Here is a 6,077-nt window from a genome sequence, read left to right as displayed (position 1 = left end):
CATATCGACCAAATCGATCCGGACCGATTGTAAGTTAAAGATCTTCATTTGCAAGTATTTTTAAGTTAGTTTTCGGAATTTGTAAGTTAAGCCCCTCCCCTCTGGCGAACTTTCAAAAAACTGCACCAGCCCCCCCATATCGACCGAATCGAACCGGTCCAATTGTAAGTTAAAGGTCTTCATTTGAACTTACAATTTTACATTTTGTACAGTCTTGAGAAGGCTCCAGATTTCTCAGTTTGGATCAACTTACAAATTCTCTAAACCAACTTACAAATACTTACAAATGAAGATCTTTAACTTACAATCGGTCCCCTTCGATTGTATCGATATGGGGGTGGAGGGCAACTTCACACACGTTTGGTTTCGATTTAGATAAATTGCGTCCCCGAAAAATGGCCACAGTCATATATGTACTGCAACATGCGCGTAAACTGTGCATATCGTATTGTGTTCACGTAATTTTGAAACGTACGTAAATTGGGTCATTTAAAATAAAAACATGTAATGTGTTACATATTTTAATATTTATATATATATATTAATTGGAAACTCGGGAAACAAAAAGTAAAAAAAAACGATGGTAAAAGATACATATAATTTATACAAGAAAAAATGAAAAATTGAACAAAAAAATATTATTCGTTTAGACTTTGAGCAAATAAACATTCATACAAATTTTTATCAGGTTACATAATATAATAATACAATTTTAAAAATACATTTTTTACCTAATCATAAACAACATAAACAGCAAAACCAATATTTTTTCTGGTTTGGCGGTGTAATAATATGGTGGCCCCGACTAGATTTTAAATCCATTTTGTGTTATGATAAGAGAACACAATATTTGCGATGATTGCAGGCGATGCTAACTGTAGCGTCTAAATAAAATATATAGGTACGAATGTTTAAAGAGCTTTTAAAGGTCAAATCGGATTGTATAAGCGGATATTCCTATATACTTTATACACCGAGATCGAGTTAAAAGTTTATATTATATATAGAATCCGAATCGGCCATCTATATATTTGGTGTGATTAGAAGAATAGGTAACACGACAAATAATATAATGCTACGTATATAACATAATATTATATATATAGGAAACAGAAATAAGCATGATTTTATTTTTAAAGGTAGGTTAGTAGGTACAAAATCTATATATAATCTAATGAGATCGTTCTGTTTAACCCATAATGTTGCGGTGTGTCACATCTGCGATGGCTATATAGTGCATAAGACGACGAAATGTATTTCTCCCTCAAAGAAACCCGCGTGTCTCGAACAATTCTCTGCGCTTCTTTGGATTCGTACCCGTTTACAATCTATTTTTTTGTGCACAGCGCTGTGTCGAATTCGTATACGTTTCAATCTTCGTCGAAACGCGTTATAATATGCTTATGAACGCTATACATGCGACGAATATATAATATTATGTAGGTATAGACAGCTGGCGGGCGACCGTGTTCGAGACACCACCGCCGCCGCCGCAGTTGGGAACCCGAGGTTTTCGATGATGGATTATTGCAGACTAGCGCTCATAATCGACGAAACCAAACGGCTCGACACGTTTATGAGCTATGTATTTCGTTTTCGCAAAGTACCTTAATGCTGCATGTCGACCTTCAAACATATTACCCATTATAAGACGATAGTAGGTACCTATAAATAATAATAATAATAATATATGAGCGCGTGTAGGGACGATTTCTATCGATCTCGCTCGCGTCGAATAATATTATAATATAATATTATTGTCTGATATTTTCGTGGTTTATTAACTTTAGGTTATTATACTGATATGTGTTTGAAATTCAGATATTACTACATTGTTGATATTCGTGGAGTTGCTGAGATTCAATAAGTTTCACGGTCGTACACCGTGCACGCTGTAATGCTGTAAATTATTACCTTGGATCGGAGCGCCTCCGCGCGAGAGGAAGGATTTAGAGTCAATTATTATTATAATATGTGTATATAATTTAATAATACCTCGAGATTTAAATAGGCATCGAGAAAATGTATTTATAGACGGAAACAACGACGAAACGTTTTTATACCAACAACGGTGGGTATACATGTTATAATATTAATTATTATTATTATTACATTTGTCCGACAAATTTGGTCCAACACGTTTTTACGACTTTTGACATTTTGGGGCAGAAAAATTAAAAAAATGTATATATATAAAATATATACATACTAGTATGTTACGTACACAGACACATATATGATTCTCGAAATAGCTCGCAAAGCGTTTTGGTCCTAAACGAACCGTTATAATGAGATGCGTGGGGCTGTGGTCTCGAGTGTAAAACAGCCGACAGCCACACGTAAAGCAGCCCGCGTGTATTCACTGCAGGCACACAAGGCCCTGTGCCAACTCGTTTTCCTTTATATTTTCTTGTTAGTTTTTGGTTAAACGAGTCCATTAGTAAACGTCAACGGTGCGCACATCAAATGCCCGGCAGAAAGAAACGGGGAACTCGTCAAGCAATTTGAAAAACCGCTGCCGAGTGCCAGTGATAAATTGCATTTTAAATTTTCCTAGCTTCTTGGAACTCGGTCCAAAAAAAAAAAAATGGTTATCGTTCATGTCTTTTATAAATCATTATTCTTTTAATTAAAAAGTAAACACATGTTGATTATTACATATAACTACACTGTGACATCTGTATACCTACGCACCGATTTAATTTAAACCGCCGCTGTGAGTTGTGACTGGGTAATTTAAGACTAGAATGAAAAACAGACAGAGCTTAACTATATCTTATTATAATATTACTTTATTTTTTATTCAACGGAAATTATATCTTAAAGGATATACCCACGCAGGTTGATTCTTTTTTCAAACAGTTGAATATCCTTCGGGGATGTATGTACCTATATACCTTTCGCTTTAACGAGGTTTGTGTAAAATATAATATTCAATGAGGTTATTTTTTAATTATGCAGTGCTCAGACTATAATATATATAAATATTACTGTGAGAAGAAAATATGTAATAATACGCAATGTGTAGTGATTTTCTTATAGATGTTAAGCCTGTAAGTTCTGGGTAGGAAATCTTTCATTACGTGCTTAGCATCACTTTATACGTATATAATAATATACAAGCACGTGCCTAATGCCAAATAAGAAGTTATCAGAAATGTCTAACAGTACTTTTATTTTATCAAAAGGAACCACGAGTCATCTCAGACAGAGTAAAAATGTAAGATTTTTTTATTTAAAATTCAATTTGTAAATTAACTATACGAATGCTCGTAAGGGAAATGCGTGTTAAAAATACACTCATTTTTTGATCTGTTGATAACAATATGATGTGTCTTACTATAATTATTCTTGAACACTTTTATGAGTGGTGGAAAAAGTTTATATAGCACATAGCACACCGCATTTCAAATAAAATACGTAGACTTATCACATTTTATACATATGACCTGCCTATATATTATATTAGGTAACAATGAATAATACTATTTAGTGGGCACTAACCTGCGGCGAGGGGCGTCTATGTTCTGTCTGCATTTTACAACTTGAATAGTAAATGGATAGATTATAATATTTGTCGTTTCTTTTAAATTATAATAATAATATGAACGCTTAACAGGTATAATATATATATATATATACGTATACAATAATCAGTAGGTAGGTACCTACTACAAAAAAACAAATTAATGTGGTGAGATTCATTAGCATGCAGATTAGGCGAAAAACTAATCCATGGTTATGATGATATAATATTATATTTTTATATTTCGTCTAGTGTAGCTAAATGGGAATTGTATACGGTGCACATACTGGCCCAGCGGTGTGCACAATGCCCGGGCACTTCTCACCATGACCGATTTTCCCACTTGGCCCTTACAACGCGCAGACATGTTATATTATAACGTACACTGTACAAACTACCAAATTACAGAAGTTTTTTTCCGGTATATAGTTATCTTTAACGATCCGGATATCTAATTAAGTGATTTTAATAGTCAACACATCCTTTGAAGTTATGAATAAATGTACAAGAATAACAAAGACTTAACAACGACTTGGACGGTATCCCGAAATTTAGAATTGCTGAACCGTAAACGGCTTTCCGCAGTACCTATTACACAAGGTATACGAAATCATACAAGGTGATATAATTATAAACTGTACGCAGTGTATTTATTTACAGTGTATATTTTACCATATATACCTGCTTAACCAATTATTTGTTTTTCTAATTCAAAGTGATAATAATTATTAATAATAATTACGAGGAAATTCGTATGTATAGTGTGGTTAAGTATAGGTATTATAGAACTTTTTTTTTATTTCATAATGGTTCCGAAAATGTTAAAGACCATCGTGGTTTGTAAAATGTACCCGGAAAATAAAATAAGGTTTATCTTAATTTAGTAATATTATAAAAAGCTACATCTTTGCAAAACCAATACATCGTTTGGATTCTATTAACACACTCATAAGTGTAAAAAAACGTTTCTTGCCAGTAGTTGTCATCAATAAATATTTGTAATTATTTTATATTAGGTAATATAGCTGTCTGTTTAGGTACTTAATTCATACATCCTATAATATTGTATTACGTATACCTTTTCCTATTTTTAATATTAGTCATGTTAAATAAAACAGTTGGTAATTCAAATACTATTTAATTAAAACTTATTTAACTTTTCGGTTATTGTATAATATATTTATTGCTTTAACTATATAATATAGTATGAGCAATAATTAACTAACATATTATACATTCTATATTATTAACCATTAGCTACATAGTTACTGAAGGTAGTTCTTCCTAAAAGTCAAGTCCTTCATTAGGTAAGTATATACTTTAGGTAAATATTTTTTTTCCCAATAATTTCAATGAGAAATACTCTGAATGAAAAAAAAACAACTAACAAATAAAAACATTTTGTTTTGTGGTATAGTATTCATGATTAGTGACACAAACACTGGCTATAATGATAATTGTTGTGTTTTCCGTAGAAAATGTGGTGAGAAAATAATATGAACGGGTGTAATATTTTACCATAGATATTACGTGTTTTTGTGAGAAGTGTATATTTTCTTACTCCGTGTGATTAATAGACATAAAGATAGAGACATATTATATAGATATACATTTTTTATTGAATGCAATTGTTGTTAAGATGTAAATTATGTAAATAATAATTAATATTCATATATTAGTAACGATAGTTGGAAGGCATCAAGGCCGGCTTTATACCACATTTGTTTTATCAATATTACGGGAAGTTTAAGTCCCCCCCCCTCCCAACCCACGGAAATAAATTTGGCCTATATTGGCGCTTATGGGCATAATATGCAACTATAGTTTACATTTAGAATACATACAATTTCAGTTTAACTACCTAACCAATATTGTTTTTCTTTTTGTATTCTTATACTTATTGGTTTTACTATAAAATATATTATATTATTATATAATATCATGTATATATGAAACGAGCATTACACAACGAAGGGTGGCTCATCAGAAGAGAAATATTTTTGAATGTTTTTCAATTAATTCTCGCGGTTGGGGGAGGTAAAAAGGAAATATATAATAAATAACTTTTTGTAATTACACATGGTTAAATTAATGCCGCCGAGTTTACTAGTACAATATAAATTTATAATATGTATTATACATATGTACTGCTGAGTATAATAATATCATCGTCTACATCAGTAGTTCCCAAAATTTGTACCGCGCTGTATATCTTTGTTGGAATATTATCTGGTCCAAAAATAACTCAAAATACGGCAGTAAGCTGCTTATTCCTTGTGATTAATCATGTTTTGACTTAGAAAAGGCTGCAGTGAACCTTCGTTCAATTATTTTTGGGTTTGTCGAAAACCTTTGGAAACCATTCGCATATATTCTTCACACACGCCGTCTATGTATTGGCATATTGCCTCCTCCGTATACCCCTTAGCCCGGATGTGTTACCACCTAAATAGCTGGTGACGGTGTTTCATTGAGGCCCTACAACACGCATAGACCAAAATTGACCATTAGACAACATTTGGAGTAGCTCTTCACGAACTCGTTAAAATAA

The sequence above is a fragment of the Acyrthosiphon pisum genome, chromosome A2 (genome assembly GCF_005508785.2).
Source record: "Acyrthosiphon pisum isolate AL4f chromosome A2, pea_aphid_22Mar2018_4r6ur, whole genome shotgun sequence".
Lineage (NCBI taxonomy): Eukaryota > Metazoa > Arthropoda > Insecta > Hemiptera > Aphididae > Acyrthosiphon > Acyrthosiphon pisum.
Note: the sequence above shows the minus strand (reverse complement) of the source record.